Below are 17,313 nucleotides of genomic sequence, written 5' to 3'. Positions count from 1 at the left end.
AAACATCTGAGGATCCACAAATAGTTCATTATTTATTTAACCCAATAATGTAATTTCCAAGGGAAAGGATTTATCATCTTGTTATTCTGATCCTATTCCCTTCAATGGGATATCAGAGATTTATTTGCTGCTTGACAAATCAGAAGTGGGTTTCAGCTGGTATACATACCTGATTGTGAAATTTAGCGTGCCTTCCCGTATCTGAGCTTCCAGAGGCCCCATACTGGAATGCTTCCTCCCCTGGCCTGCCCCCCCGTTTCCCCAGCCTGCCCAGTTGCTGCTTGCTTGCTCGCTCACTTGGCTTGGCCCGCCCACCTACTTCCTTTGCCGGAGTGGAGGATTGGGGGAAGCCTATGTGGTGCGCCCTCCCTTTTCTTTGACAGCTAGCTGGTTTCCAATGGGGGGGGGAGAAACCCATGCATTTTTCCTCCTTCTGCATGGATTCCCCCCCCCCATTGGAAACTAGGTGGCGGTCAAAGAGACGGGTGCGTGTGCCACATGGGCTTCTTCCAACAGCCAAACAAGGAACAAGAGGGGAGGATTCTGCTGTTGGGAGTTAGTCCACATGGTACGCGCTCCCTTCTCTTTGACAACTGCCTGGTTTCCAATGGGGGGGGGAGAAATCCATGCATTTTTCCTCCCTCTGCATGGATTTCTCTCCCCCCATTGGAAACCAGGCAGTTGTCACAAACACACACACACACACACACCCTCTCACACCCCACATGTGTAAGGGGGACTGGATCAGCTGGGAGGGTGGCAAAAAAGAAGCCTCTGTTTTTCCGCTGCTGCGGCTTGCACAAGAAGGAGACAGCAATACTGGCCGATGCTCTCTTCACTTACCGCTCGCCCCCGCCACCTCTGTGGTCTGCCAGCTGCAGCTCTTCCTGCCCTGCCTAGCTGGGTGGCTGGCCAGGAAAGCAGCGAGGGGGCAAGTGCCGACCATCAAGCTTGTCCTTGATGCCCATTTTAAAATGACAAATGCTTCCCCATAATCCCCCCCCCAATCAAAATTTGCAAGATTTCACATCACACTATTCTGCTTGAAAGCACTCCTACCTGAGTGGAGTCATAGTACGTCTGTAAAATAAGATTATGATCTTTTCAACTGATGCTTCAAATGTGATGTGGAAGCATTCTGAACTACAAGTAGTGTAACTTATGGCAAATATATTGTAGTAAGATACAGCTATATTCCTTAATCTGGTACCTTTCAAATATGCTGAAGCTAATTTTTTTTAAGCCTAAACCATGTGCTAATGTATTTAATTCCAGCACTTGACAAGCAAAAGAAATAAGATACTTAAAAACATGTATTATTAGGATCAATAAGCTGAAAATCTGGGATAATGAATAAAGTAGTAAAAATTTACAGGAAGATGAAGTAACACCAAAAGCAACAGAACTAGAGTACCAGTAATAGTAAAGGAATTCATTTCTACATTTTTGAATAAATTCTTTTTCTTTTAGTATTTGCAAATTTAATATCCATCTTCGTCTAGTTTCCAAATTATTTTAATGGGATTATGATCTGCCCATGTGTTTGGTAATATTTCAATTATATGTATTTCTGCCCCAATTTCCCCATATCAATCCATGACCAAATTAGATTAGATTTAGCTCCTCCATCATCTCAAAACAAGTCATTGGTAATACTTCTTTTTATTTTTAGTTTTTTTGTCTCTTACATAATCTTTTTATTGTCCACTATGGCATTATAATCTCCTATTATACAAATATTCTTCAATCTAATTTCTCTAATTTTTTCATATAATTTTTTATAAAAGTCCTTCTGATTTTCGTTTGGGGCATATATTGCTATCAATACCGGTTTTTTGTTTATCCATATCTCTATCATTAATATTCTTCTTCATGTCTGCATAAATTAAATTTGTCTTTATCCCATCTTTAACCTATATTGCTATCCCTTTTCTCTTTTCTTCTGTTGATGCTGCATACAATATTCCTAATTTGGGATATTCTAGGTATTTTATAGCTTGTTTTTTAATGTGTGTTTCCTATAAGCATATTATATCTGCCTTTTGTTTTGTTAATTTTGCCCAGATAAGCTTTCTTTTTGTTGGCAAATTTAAACGATTAATATATGCTGGCAATAATTGAATTTCCTCTTCCATCCTCCTAATTCTTTACCTCTCTTTATTTTTTATTGGCTCTAGATTCTTTTTTGGCTCCTTGTTATTGGTCTCACTTCATCCTCTCTCTGTCGCTCTTTCTCTTCCCTACTACTTTCTTCTTGTTCTCCTTCTTTTATTCCCTGTTGTTGTTCTTCCTGGCTTCTAGATTCTAACTCCTCTTTACTGCTCTGTTCCTCTTCTGGGCCTACTAGTTGCTCGTATAAATCCTGTGCCTTCTCCAGATTATCAACTTTAATCCTTTTCTCCTGATAAATTACCAGCATCCCTTCAGATACCAACCACCTTGTTTAATCTCGTATATCTCGTTTAACCAGTTGTGTTGCCAAAAATCGATAGTCTCTGCATTGCTCCCTCACTCTTCACGGAATCTGTTTCAGGGTTTGTATCTCCTTTCCTTTGTACACCATCAGTTCATCTTTTGTTATTCTATAAATTATCTCTATCACTTTTTCCTGGACACGTTCCAAGATGGATTGTCTGAGGCCTTGCAGGATGAACTGGTGAGGGTGGACAGGCCACCGATGTTCGACGCGTTGGTCCACCTGTGCCTCCGGATAGATGCCCGGCTACAGAGGCGAAAGCCTCGCCGTGTATTCCAGGAGACCACCAGCATGCTGGTTCAGCAGAGACTGCAGTGGACTGGGAGGAGCCCATGGAGTTGGGTGCTGTCTGACCTCGAGTGTCACGGACAGAGATGGACAGAAGACGTGCGGAGGGATTGTGTTTTTACTGTGGGGATCTTGGACACTTGGCAGGGAGCTACCCCAAGAAGAACAGAAAGGTTGCGCAGACTGCAGCCGTCCCTCAGCAACGCACGATCAAGTCGGACAACCAGCACGTTGGTGCGGCCGTGTTACCCCGTTCACACAAAATAGCGTGCGTTCAGGGAGTGTGGAGTCCCAGAGTGGATGCCCTGCCGAGTAAAGAACTCTGACCCTGCGAACTTGCTTCCACCTCGGACTGTTCTACCCGTTGCATCCTGCGCTGCCGTTTGTCATCCCGTGAGCATGCAGACTCTGGTACGGGTTTGCGCAGCGGGGTGACGACTGAGTGGAGCGACAAAAGATGGAAATGAGGCCGGTGTCTCCATGGATTTTGGACGGGGATCTTTTGAAGTCTTGGGGCCGGTTCTATGTTCCCGCAGGGCACATCCATTGACGGGTGCTCGCGCAGATTCATTGCACGTCTGCAGCAAGACATTGGGGGTTTGTTCGGACGTTGCGCCTGGCTTCCCATCAATTTTGGTGGCCCCATCTGAAAAATGACGTATGGAGGTGCGTGAAGTCATGTGCTCAGTGTCATTGGGCCAGGTCTACAAAGAGAACTCCGCCGAGATTCCAGCCATTGTCAACTCCGGTCCCCGCAACACTGGACTTTGTCTCTAGGTTCCCAGTGGGGTGCCAATGTCTTGGACCATGTTCCAGGGAGGCCATCACCAACCCTTCTGGGCCACACCCCGATCATCGAAACTGGGGGAAGGGCTCTGCGGGAGGGGATTGTGTGGTGGTTCGGCAGGAATCGGTAGAGCTGCCATCAACCTCCAATGGAAAGGGGGTTGGTGGGTCGGCCGTGCAGAGGGTGGAGGACCCTAAACAGGGAGTTAAGGCTCGGCTGAAGTTGGTAGAGCTGCCATCAACCTCCAACGGAAAGGGGGTTGGTGGGTCGGCCTTGCAGAGGGTGGAGGACCCTAAACAGGGAGTTAAGGCTCGGCTGAAGTTGGCAGAGCTGCTGTCAACCTCTGACGGAAACGGGGTTGGTGGGTCGGCCTTGCAGAGGGTGGAGGACCCTAAACAGGGAGTTAAGGCTCGGCCGAAGTTGGTAGAGCTGCCATCAACCTCCGACGGTACGGGGGCTGGTGGGTTTGCCTTTTGGAGGGTGGATGACCCTGGACAGGGTGTCGACGCCGGGAAGGGCAGAAGGAAACATGGTGGCCACCAGATACCTAAAGAGTTCCGATTCAAGGGGGCTATGCCTCCAGAGGTTTGGGATTCATGAAAAAGGCACCAAGGGAAATAGGTGCGGGTCATCTTGGGGACACGTCATCCCGACCATCAGACCCCGGGGAAAGGGCCCTGCGGTGGGGGATAGTGTTGTGACTCAGCAGATGTCTGCTGTGAGTCTTTTCGGGATACAAGATTCATTATGCAGCTGGGGCTGGTTAGAAGCAAGTTTGGAGATAAAAGGACGGATGCTGCCATGCCCTAGTGGCTGGAGTCAACGTTCCTTCGTGCGTGCCTTAGTTTGTACAACATTGTTTGATCATCAGTCGTGGTTTATGTAAGATTCACTTGGATAAGTGCTCTGTATGTCTGTAACCTGATTCATAGAGACTTTGGAAGAAGTGTTTTGCTTTCATTTTCTTCAAATTGAGTTGCCGTAAGAAATATTTGTTTCCATTAGGTTATCTGGTCAAAGACTTTATGTTATTTTTTGGGCTTGAAGCCAGTTTGAACTGTGAACCAATAAAGAAAAGTCCTTTTAAGTTTGCCTGTCTTGCCGTGTGTTAAAAGCCGTGAAGGGGGGGGACAGAATATATATATATATATATATATATATATATATATATATATATATATATATATATATATATATATATATGTATGTATGTATACATATATATACATATATGTATGTATGTATGTATGTATGTATGTATACACACACACACACACACACACACACACACACATACATATATATAAAACAAGTAATAATAAGAAAGAGAAAACAAGAAAAGAGAAAGACAGCGAGAGGAAACCTCAATACTTATTTATACCAATAGTGCTATAACTTAAAAGTGCAATTATTTCATTATATCCTTAATACAATTAATTCAAATAGGCATTTATAGATAGGTAGGTAGGTAGGTATCCACCAACTTCCACTAACTTATTTATAAATGTAAATGTGGATATGAATACTTGTTAATATATATTATAAATATTATATATAAATATTGTATATAATTGTAACTTAATTGTTTAAATTCTATTTATCATAACCTAAAAAATTTTCTTATGTATATCTTCCAATAAGTATTTCACCAAACTATTAACACAGTCAATTCATTCAGCACCTTTTCTTTTACTTTTTTTTTTAAAGTTCTTGGGTAAATTACTTTTCTGTTCAGTCTTTGCAAAACTGTCCACACTCTTCTGTTCTAAGCAGTTCTAGGTAGTTTCGGCACAGCTGTTGCATCGGCCTCTTCCCTTCCATTTTGCTGTCCTCTTCTTTTTCCCAACTACTCTCTGCAAACCGCTACCCCCAAGCACACGACAGTTCTTCAAGTCCTCCCTCTCGGTTTCTTTTTTTCCCACTTGAGTCTGGATGTCTTAGAGTCAGTTCGTGCTCTTTCTTGTTGTCTTCCCTCCCAATCGCTCACTTACATCAGTTAGTTCTTTTGGGCTGGACTTTTGCCTCTAAAAGCTGCTCTCATCTCTGCTAAGTTGGCACTCTTTTGTAGGGCTCTCGCCCAATCTCTAGAGACTCACTGTTTTGCCCATCCTTCTCTGCAATCTTCCTTTTCTGCCAACACTCACCGCTGTTTTCACTTGCAAGCCGATCCACTAATCCTCTTGATGACACAACATGTTGATTAAATTCTTCTTTCCCCTTTAAATAGCTTGTCACAACTTCAGGTCTGCCATTGAAACAAGGCAGACGCTTGCGCGCTGGATTAAAATGGTATCCCCATGTTGTAGCGGGCGGTTGCCCTCTGCTTCATTACTCTTAGGGTTTCCCTACTCCTCTGTGTCTCTCTCCAAGATCAGCGCAGGGGTCCTCCAAGCGTGTAGATTGAGATAAGAAGTCAGAGCCCTGATCTTCTTCCCCACACTCATCTTGACATCACCACTGGAAATCCCTTGGGTGCATATGGGACATTTTTAATTGTCCCTTTCAATTTAGCTGTGATACAAAGAACTATGCTAAAGTGCTTTTCTACTTTGAGGCCATGCATTATTTTAAATATCAACCTAGTCTTAGACTAAAAAATTGGCTTTCCAGAAATATACTGCTCTAATTGGCCTTTAAACTTTGCATGTGTCAAAAAGGTTATGTGAAAAGCCTTTTTTGATCTTTTTTAAAACTGAGTTCCCACTATAGAGTTGTAAAAGAAATTAATTGCAAATTAACTTGGAATCAAGTTGTAACTTCACTTTAGGATGCATAACTTCATTGGATAGTCCACTAAAATTCTTCTGAGCATAAACTGTCCCATAGACCCTCCACCTTCCCCCTCCCACCATAAAGGCTTGTGAAAGAGATATCTGCAAAGGAATGTATGCTTCTGTACATTTTATAATATAAAGCAGTGTTTATATCTTTTTTTAAAAGTTGACATTATGGAATAAAATTATGCACATCAAATCTATTTATGCACAAAAAATAAATCTGTATTTTAAGTTTCTCTGGAAATTTATGTTAACTATTGCGTAGTTATATGCCGAGATGGCATAATGGTTAGGGTGCAGTACTGCAGGTCACTTCAGCTTACTGTTATCTGCAGTTCAGCGATTCTAATCTCACTGGCTCAGGGTTGACTCAGCCTTCCATCCTTCCGAGGTGGCTGAAATGAGGAGCCAGACTGTGGGGGCAATATGCTGACTCTGTAAACCGCTTAGAGAGGGCTGAAAGCCCTATGAAGTGGTATATAAGTCTAACTGCTATTGCTATTGCTACTGCTGCTATTGCATATATCAAGGAATTACAAATAAAAGCTTTGTGTTTCATGAGAAAAAAGGTTGTGGAAATCAATGCTGATTTTAAACTGATATTTAAAAAGGATTGTATAAAAACGAGGCCAACAATACAATGGACCAGTTATTTGCTGAAATACGCCTCCCTCCCTTGTCCCCATTTGCAAGTAAAGCAGCAGCCTGATGATATCTAAATGCACAAAAGTGTCACCTTCCATCTTACATCACTGGATTGAAGATTGGGTCAGAGACACAGAATTCAGAGATGGCTACTAGCAGGTAAGATGTAAAAAAGGAACATAAAATTTACTTCTTGGAATCAGCACAATCACTACATATGATGAAAAGAGACCTCAAAACCACTTGGGAGTGAGCATCTCTGCATCTATCAGGCATCCATACACAACAGTTTACAGTTCAGAGTTAACAAGGTCTTTTTTACAACCCCTGGAAGCCAGAAAATTGCAGGCTGGGTGAGGGAAAGTCTGTATACTCATAAGGACTGGTTCTGCAGCCAAATGTATTTGAAAGGTTTCTTGTCTTATATGTTTAACTTTATTCATAACTAAAGCCTCCGGGGCAAAAAGCATGAGATGAAACTGCCATATTACATTAAGCAGTTCAGAGAATATAACAGAACATTAATAACACTGCTTTAGGTTGGTTGGAAAAGCAGAAACACTCCCTAAATGCAGCTCCAAATTTTACTTTCAACGGTAGTCACAGAACTATCAAGTTACTAGCCTATTGCTTGGGAAACAGGATTGGGTTGCTGTGCCATACACTATACCGTACACTAAATTCGTCTAACTTGGATTCATGCCAATTCTCAAAATTCTAAGCAGTGGTCATGCTAGCTGGAAATTCTAAGAGCTGATAAACCTAGAAAACACAGACATTGAAAAAGTCCACTATAAGTTACAGATTTTTGGTACTTTTCACTTTTAATGTTACAATATATTGCAAAAATCAATTTGACTGATGAGCTTCTAATGGAGCTATCATAAATTCACAGATCTATGTGAACAGCAACAGATGATGGATTTTTGAGTCATATCCTGGTTCTATGGATCACAATTTGGAACTTTGCCTTAGGAAAAATCCTTGACATGGCCTAGAAGCCAGATATATCATACTTATTTATTACATACAGCATATCCTGTGATACAAAAACTGTGTTGGATCTGAAATCTCCATTATGCTGTATTAAGATTTAGGACTCCCTTCCTACCATTATTTCTTTTATCTATTGTGTTTCCCACACAAAACTTCCAATACTATCATTACCTGTTCATTAACAGAATCTCTAGAAGCATTATTTAGGTATTTACAAAGTTCCTCTGCTTATTTTGTGGGATTAGAGAATGAGATGATTCTGAATGAGGGAACTGGGCTCCCTCATTCTTATTGCATGATATACCCAGGAATCCCAATACCCCCCAAATCATTCATGTTATTATGTCATAGCATGGTTACTCAGCAATGTATAAAACAACCCTGCCCCTTGCTACTGCAACACTTCCCGCTCTGTGCATAAATACAGATAGGAATAATAACTGGACATCAAATCAAGTAAAAAGAACAAAAATATTCAAAATATTTAAAGAATTTCAACAAAGTAAAAGAATAAAAATAAAAGTTTCTAGTTTAAAAAAAATTAAATGTAGCAATCAATAAAAAACTTTTCGTTCCATTGCAAACCTTTAAATTTATATGGCCTCATTCATAAGTACTTGAGTTAAATTGTGGTTTTTACCAAATTTTATCATAAACCACCCTGGAGTTCTAGCAAAAGGGATTACAAGTTTCCTGAATAAATATAAATCTTAAAAATACATTTATATTTTTCAGTAAATAATCAACCCATGCAAAGTAAAATTTGGAGAAGAGATTTTTCTCCATCTGGGTGGAAATAGCATCCAGGAATGGGTTGACCTCTCTGCAAGTTGATTGGACTGAGTCTGTCAAAGCTGCTAAGTCACTCCTCTGTTGCAGGAGTTTCCCAACTTTTTGACTCAGCAGTCAGCTTGGACAGACAGGTCAAAATTCCCTCCTTCTTGGAATCCCTGGATTGATTATCATTAATTCTACCAATGGACTTTTAAAAATATGAATAAGCACTGCGGACTCCCAGCAGTGTGGTAGAATCGTGATGCCTCCTTTGGAGACAGAGCTTTGGCTCGGTTAGTTTCTATAAGCTATATAACCAAGAGCTGCAAGGGCAGTCTGGGCATCTACGACAGCTTCATTTTTTAATTGTACTTCATTGCTTTGGCTAAGACAACTACAGGAGAGGATCCCAGCAGCGGATTTACGATCACAGCAGGACATTGGCAAGCTCATGGCTGCGGTCTAGTTTTCTGCAGACACCACACTTAACGTGGCTTGCTTTGTGTCAAAGGCCATGGGATCAGCTATAGTGGCCCACATCATGCTATGGTATATCATTAGCAGGTGGATGCCCAGCACAAATGGTGACTAGCATCAGCCCCAAGGGCAACACTTGTTTGGCAAAATCCTGGAACCCCTCCTCATTGAATCCAGGGATAACAGAAAGATCCTGCCACTTCTATCTAGATGGTCCTTTCAGCCATCTCCGTATTCCCGTCGACCACCCTTTCAGACTATGGAAGCAAGTGCAGGTTTTTCCCAGGGCCAAGGGAACTACAACCCCAGGCAGAGGCAGTATCCTGACAGGATAACCAGAGATCGACTGTCGAAGTGGCCCTTTCATGGAGGAGGAGGTTGTTACTTTCACCGCCCCAAGTAACTGCACCTCCAATCCTCCCATTTTGCTGACTGATGGGAGGAAATTACATCCAACGCCTGGGTTCAAGAGACAGTGAGCTCAAGTCTTTCTCTGGAACTCTTTTCCACACCCCCAACATTCTTCATCCATTGTCCTGTGTTCATGTCACTGGATAAGAGGGGCCTCATGGAGTCGGCAATAAATGGATGTCTGCTAGACATCCATGCAATTCAACCAGTCCCAGAAGGCAAACAGGGACAGGGATTCTATTCTATCCTCTTTGTAATTCCCAAGGCCTCAAGGGATAAGGTGGGGGTGTGTGTGGAGAGCTATTCTGGACCTTAAGAGGCTGAACCACTATCTTGTATACAGGCAGTTCAAGATGCACTGACTTCAAACCATTCTGGGGGATGTCAGGGAGGGCGACTTCTTTTCATCCATTGATCTGATATGGAGGTTTATCTCCATATCCCCATTCGACATTGCCAGATGGTTAGGGTTAGGGAAGAGGGTGTTCTGCATCTCCATCGTTCCCCAGGCATGTCTGCATGCCAGGGATCTTCAATGGTTTCTTTTGCCTTTTCAGAGAGCAGACAGGAGCAATTCATCAGCCAAGGTATGTGTTCCAGCAGATATCCTTCGATCTCTCTGTTGGAGGATGTCCTCAGCCATCTCTAGAGACAGCCTCTTCAGGGAACCCGAGAGACTGACGGTCACCACAGACACCAGCCTATTTGGTTGGCAGGCCCATCTTCAGATACAGATAGCCCAGGGGCATTGGTCCCAGCCGGAATGGGCTCACAGTATCAACTGGTTGGAACTGCGGGAGATTTACCTGGCCCTACACCAGTTCCAAGGAATGGTCTCTGGCAAACATCTTCTAATACTAATGGACAACGTAGTCGACAAAGCCCACATCAACCATCAGTGGGGACCCATTCCAGGTCCCTTATGCAAGAGGCCAAGCGACTGGGTCTCTGGGCAGAGAGGCACTTTTTATCCATCATGGCAGAGCACATCTCTGGGGTGACCAACGTGTAGGCAGCCTGGCTCAGCAGAGCTTCAGTGGACCACTTGGAGTGGCTCTGCACCAGTCTCTATTCTGGGAACCAATGGACCCCTTTGGCTTCCCGGTCATGGACCCCTTCACCACCCAGTCAATGCACAACTGTCGAGGTTTTATACCAGATTTCATTTCAGGTCATATGAAGCAAGGAGTCTGAAAAGTTAGCAAAGAAGACCCATAGCTACAGAACCATATTGAAAACTGGAATGTGCAGAACTACTTCTGGCTCTTTTATTTCTCACACAATAAAGAAGTAGCAATTCAAGATAAAAGCAACAAAGATCTGACACAGTATATGATCAATTCTCATTCTCTAATATGAGTGGCAAAGATCGGCAAGCGCCACCACCTAGTTTCATGTCATCAGGGCCTGCAGGCTGGAGAAATCAAGTGCAAATGCATTTTTCAATAAGGCATACATTTGAACCTCTTCGGAGGAGCATTGGCAATGTGTTCTTCAAATAGGAAACATGATCCTAAGTGAAGCATAGCATATAAAAATACTTAATTAAAACTCAGTGGACTGGATCAGATTAAGTTAGCTGAATTTGGGTCCAAACAAAACCCATGGGATTAATTATCATTGACTTGGCTTTTTGATCTTGCTGAGATTTAATTGAACTAGTTTGAAACTGGAAATAACTTATTGGTTTTAACTGAAGAAATCACCTGCTTGATCCTGCCTTTGAAGTCGACTTTGCTTTAAAATAATAATGACTTTCTAATCAGAACTGCAGTGGTAAGTTAAAACAACAAATAACTCTTAGCACTCAAACATTTCACAATTGGGAAAACTAAGGTATTGGCATCCAGAAACAAAATGGCTCTACATTTTTGTTATGCAAACAACTCTTCAACATCTTTCTTTGAACTTTGTTTGTCTTTCCTTTTTGCCTGGTTTAAAGAAAATTCACCTGTCATCAGTAATGTACTTCTCTACTGAATTATTACCCTGACAACAGAAATAGAGGAAAAAACTAGAGGAAAAAAATGTGTACACTTCTGAAAACTTTTTGAACGAGCCATACAACACAATGAGATATCTACAGCAAGTAATATAATAGAGGACGTGAGAATAATCTCCCCATATCAGTAAGTATGCTAAATGTTATTTCTTTAACTCTTTAGAGAGTAGTAAAAGGCATTATTCAGTCCACAAAGATAGAAAAGATAAAAGAAATGCATAAAGCTTCCTGTTAAAGTTCTCTGCTCATTTTAAGTAGAGAAATGGATGGCTTTCCTCCTACCTATAGATCAGGAAAAAGTAGCCAATCCTTTTTATGTTGACCTCACCAGGTCAACCTAAAAAGGATTGGCTATCAGAACTAACAATATCTCTTCCCTACAAGGTAAGGAGCAGTGGCCTTAATTCTTCTTTGTCAAGGTCGAATGCAAGGGAGCTTGGAAAGTTAGAAAACAGTTCCTTCACTAAATATAGTGTAGCGCTACCCCCCATAAGTGTCACTGGAATCCCGGTTCTCCTGGCCTCTTAAACAAGAGGCTGTTGGTCCACACTGGTTCCTCGCTCAGGCACCTCTACTTACCTTGGTAACCCTCTAGGGCAGTGGTGGTGAACCTTTTAGAGACCGAGTGCCCAAACTGCAACCCAAAACTGCAAAGTGCCAACGTAGTAATTTAACCTCAATACCAAGATTTTACTACCTAAAATAATGATAAACAAGGCAGCATTCAGCTAATTGTTCTAAGAAAAACAAAATATATGCACTTTTATGCTCCTTCATTTTTTTCCTGCTTTTGAAATATTATGTTTAGCAACAATAAAAAAATAAAAACTTTTGTAATATCATTCCCTCCCTCTCTCTTTCTTTCCCTTCCCTCCTCTCTTCCTTTCCCCCCTCTCTCTTTCCCTTTTCCCTCCCACTTTCTCCCTCTTTCTGTTTCTCTCTGTATTTCTTTCCCTCCCTTTCTCGTTTCTCTTTCCCTCCTGTCTCTTTCCCTCCCTCCCTTGTTGTTTCCTTCCCCTCTTTCTCTCTCTGGGTCTCTCTCTCTCTCTTCCCCATCTTCCCCTCCCTCCCTCCCCCTCCCCCTCTGCCTCTATTTCTCTTTTCCCTTTCTCTCTCTCTCTTTCCCTCCCCCTCTGCCCTTGTTTCTCTCTTTCTCTCCCTCTCTCTTTCCCTCCCTCTCTCACCGCTGGGGGTGGGGGGTAAGAACCCTTGAACTGGTGCTGGGTGATGCGAATCTGATGTCCATAGGCTGATGAGCCCAGGAGTAGCGCGCCAAAGTTCAGCTGCTTAGTAGCGAGGCAGGGCATCCCAACAAAGGCAGTTTTGCAGGAAAAGCAACTGACATCTGGAGGCCAGAATGAGCCAAGGCAACACAGGGCTCTGAGTTGTAATGTGCTTCAGGAGGAGGGGACCCGTCTCCCCCATTGTGAAGCGTGAGAGTAAAAAAGTTCACTCAGTCAATTCCAACTTCGCAAGATCTTTTTTTTTGTTGTGAGAAGTTGGAATTGATAAAGTGAATTTTTTTTTAGTTACAAACTTTTGTTTCCCTGCAAACAACAGCAAGAAATACAATGGAGAAATGTGATGGAGCTGGGCTGGGGCAATGGTCTGCATGTCCACAGCGGGGGCTCTGCATACCACCTCTGGCATGCATGCCATAGGTTCGCTACCATGACTCTGGGGCACTAGGAACACAGTTTTTAGAAGTTGCAGCCAACTCTACATTGGAATAAACATTCTCGAAAAGTTGCACGATACATGTCTGGAAGACACCAGCTTATGAAAACCTTCACCACTGTTAGAAAATACAAAGAATATAATAAGATAAACTTAATTTCTTCTGCAACCACTTTTATCAGAAACTATATAAGACGTAAATATAGAAAGCATGAGCTATGATGTGAAAAATTGTTTCGGCAAAGTCTGAAGAAGACTCAATTCTAGATCTTAATATGAAATTGCTTCTTCGTTTTCCTCCTGATCTTCCTCCTACTTAACAAGTTCCAATTATAGATTTGACTTATATAAGCAGTATTTACTGAGATATCAGTCTTTCCTATAAAAACATAAAAGGCACTGAAAACCAAGAGCTTTTGTTTGAAAGGCTCCAGGAGAATGAATTTTGTTCTTCCATATTATCCTAACTGCAATATTGCACTTGCTTCTGAACACATTCAGCATTTACCTGTTCTGAGCTAGGCATCCGGATATAATAAAAAGCACACGGTTAGGTCCAAAAACCCTCTTTTTATTTCAAAGGCTGTGAATTATATTCATTCACAGCCAGTAATGAGTCCCAAATAGTTGGAAACAGTTCTGTAGGAGGCTGCCAAAGTCCTTTGGGATAAGGCTGATGTTTTCTTTGAAAACACTGTCAAAGATTTAATTAGCAATTACCTTAGCAATTACCACATGGAACAAAGAGTCCAAATGGAGTTTCAGAAGGTAAACTGACCAGCAAGTTGCTTCCTGCAAAGACTCATGTGCCTTTGCTCCTCCTTTATGTCCTATGGGAGGGGCCAATCACCTCCAAACCTTACTCCGGAGTCGTCCCTTCTGTTTTAACTGTTCTTGCCTTCTGGCAGCTCTGCGCATGCGCGCACTGGGAACAGGGGGAACCTGTTCCTCTACCTCACTGCTGTCCGATTCTGGAGGCTCTGGAGGCAGCACAGATGGCCCTGGCCCCTCTCTGCTTCCAATGCAGAGCCCTTGTCCGAGCCTTCCCCAGATTCCAGGACTTGCCCATGTTCCTCTCCAACCTCCTCACTGTCCGACTCTGCTGCGAGCTCCGCAGGCCACTGGCGCACCACATTACCAAAGTGCAAGGCAATATTTCTTCCCCTAGTTTGTTCCTTTTATTGTTGCTGGTTTCCTGACTTGCTGTTGGAAAGGAGATCAATAAAATCAATTATGTTGTTTAGGCAAGCACAGGTGATGTTAATATTATTTTAAAGCAGTCCATTTGTATTGGGAAGATTTTTCTGAATTAAATATCTAAAGAAGGATGCCTAGGCGCAAAGTGGCCCTTGGGAGGCATAAGGGTAACACTTTCAGGGTCTGAGACACTGTACTATGCTGAAATATTACTGCTAAATCAAAGCAATGAAGTAGATGCACACATATTTCATGGGATAAACTATTTCTGGAGTTAGCCTTATTACAATACATTATTTATTATTATTGCTAATTCAAACAAAGGAGGACACTGGGCTTGTCTGGCAGTTCGAGACCAAAGTACCACATGACAGAGTGAGCTTCTGTTTCTTGCCCCAATTCCTACCAACCTAGCAGTTTGAAAGCATGGACATGCAAGTAAATAAATATATACTATTTTAGTGGGAAGGTAACAGCATTCCATGTGCCTTCAGTGATAATTATGCTGACTATATGACCACAGAAGTGTCCTCAGAATATGCTGGCTCTTTGGGTGTGAACCCAAGATGAACACCGCTTTGTAGAGTCAAACATGATTGGCAGGGGAAACCTTAATTTTATCTTAATAGAAGTCCCTAAGAGTTTCAAACCAGAAATCCAACTTGTGGCTTTCCTCAACAATGGGGCGGCGGGGGGGAGGGGATGTTTTTAACCTTATAATTTCTGTTGTTACCCTGGCCTGAAGTAGGCTGTGGAATTCAGCAGTGTATATGTTACAGAATCAACTGAATACCAGTTAATAGAACACATTCTGACAGATATACATATGAGGAATATACATGTTTTTTTTCTCTTAAAAGGGCACAAGAATGTTGGACTTTCCCTACCTCTTCTACTACTGCACTGAAATAAATAAATAAAATTAAGAAATCAATTTGGTTAAGACTTACTTACTATTTTCTATTGAATTGAGTTCTAAACTGGGAATTCTGAAGTTCATAGATTTGCTCCCTGGGAATAGCAGTTAAGTTTGTTTTGCCTCAGTCAACAATGTAGGACTATTTACTTTGAAATCTACTTTCAGTAGGATATACTGCCAAATATATCAGTACCAGTAACTAAGTAATATTTCTGATACTCCTGCATGGCTTAGAATGTGCAGCCATAGCACATGTTTTTAATGCGGTAATTATTAATACATTTTTAGTACACTGCGTCTCTTATTTGGTTATCTCACACATACACACACTACTCATGTTCGAATCCTTTACAAATCTTATCCAACAACACAGTATATGACATAATGTGTAACAATTTTAAGGTTCATTTGTAGAACCAATTTTCCAGATATAATGAATTAGTAAATATTAGGTCTGAAGATATCTAATATGGTAATCTCAACTGTGAATCTATGTGAACATGCAATGGGATCCAAATATAGTAAAATTTTAAATCAGGTCTAATATTAAAAACGCTGCACTACAGAACCTGAACACTGACTGCAGGTACTGGTAATTGCCCACCCATTGCTAGGAAGCACGCAAGCTGCAGTTCAACAGATCTGGAAACGCCCGGGGAAAATATAGAGTGATACACTCAAGAAAGAGTTGGTTACTAATTTCTGAATGTGCTGGCGGATGTGTTTTTGTTTTAGTGAAGCAAAGAAACCTCAAGGAACTGTCCCGCAATTCCTTTCTCTTTTCAAAAAGCTTTGCTTTGAACGCTGGCATTTTCCAAAGGTTGTGAGAATATGGTGGGGATTGTGATTAAATCCAACCCTACCCTAGCTGTGCTTATACAGAAAATTCCAAATATCATTATCAAGCATCAATTTCAACCTCCCAAACTTATAGTAAAATAAATCCCCATGTTAGGACATTAGTTAACTGGGAGACTTCGTGAAAGCACTCGCTCATCCAACCCCACTCATCCCGAGGGGAAGTCCCCCTAGGGCGAACAGAAGGCCAAGAAGAATTAAAAGGACTCGCAATGAAGGCAAGTCTTTTCACTCACCCTCTGACTTTGAATGCCATCAAAATAATAATAGCGGAGTAAAAAAGCTGCCTTTCTTTGAATATGAGTCTCAGAGCGTACTCTGCAATCGGAAAAAGTGCTGTTTGTCTTGCAATCCCTTCTTTCTCTCAGCGGAAACCGCTGCTGTCTCCGTCCCAAAAAGAACTGGCCCTCTACAGACAAGCCAGCTCCTCACCTCCTGCAGCGCTTCCTAGGACACTGCAGTAGTTCTCGCCCTGCTGTTGCAGCAATAGGCTCTCCGCCCGCTACTGGGAACGCATAACTTTGCCTCACACGGCGTTGATGCAGTGGCAGTGGCCCGCATCACTGGAAGAGTAGTCCTCCTTCCGGCTGCTCCTTTGCCTACGCGAGAGCGAGTGTGTTTAAATCGCTCTTTTGTTTATCACCATTTCTCTTCGGCCGGCGCTGTTCCCAGGCAGGACCCACCTATGCTCATGCTCGGTCCCGGCATGGCTGCCACGTTGCATCCTGGGGGTTGTAGTTTTCTTTCTGCCCATTGGTGCCTCTTTTTTTTTTTTTTGCACATCGGAAATCTTCATGCAGAATTTTTCAGGCTATAGAGCTATAATTATTTATCTAGGAGTAAATTCCAAATATATATTCCACTAAACTTACTTTCGGTAGGCAGAATTGAACAATTAGCCAACAAGATACTTTTAAAAATCTGAGTCAATTCTTATCAGCAACATGTATAGATCTCTCAGGCATGCTGTATTTATATGAAAGCCTTAAAAACCAAGGGGTTCCCTGATCACTCCAAATATGCTATTTC

General features: G+C 42.1%; 1 protein-coding gene across 4 annotated transcripts in view; it reads right to left on the bottom strand.

Moving 5' to 3' along the window:
• POMGNT2 (protein O-linked mannose N-acetylglucosaminyltransferase 2 (beta 1,4-)) overlaps positions 1-16,951 on the bottom strand; it is a 48,838-nt gene extending 31,887 nt beyond the window's left edge. Inside the window, exons 1-2 of one of the 4 annotated variants that reach the window (XM_032236898.1) lie at positions 16,521-16,951; positions 12,213-12,330 (exon numbers count right to left, since the gene is read on the bottom strand). The gene's annotated coding sequence lies outside the window, so the exon portion shown is untranslated. Of the gene's footprint in view, positions 1-12,212; positions 12,331-14,343; positions 14,514-16,520 lie in introns of those variants that run through there. The other 3 variants (XR_004256941.1, XM_032236896.1, XM_032236899.1) reach the window with 3 other exon arrangements.
• Positions 16,952-17,313: the final 362 nt, after the last annotated feature.

This window comes from Thamnophis elegans, chromosome Z (genome assembly GCF_009769535.1).
Source record: "Thamnophis elegans isolate rThaEle1 chromosome Z, rThaEle1.pri, whole genome shotgun sequence".
In the NCBI taxonomy this organism is placed as follows: domain Eukaryota; kingdom Metazoa; phylum Chordata; class Lepidosauria; order Squamata; family Colubridae; genus Thamnophis; species Thamnophis elegans.
The sequence above is the reverse complement of the archived record's forward strand: the minus strand, read 5'-3'. Positions and strand labels throughout refer to the sequence as shown.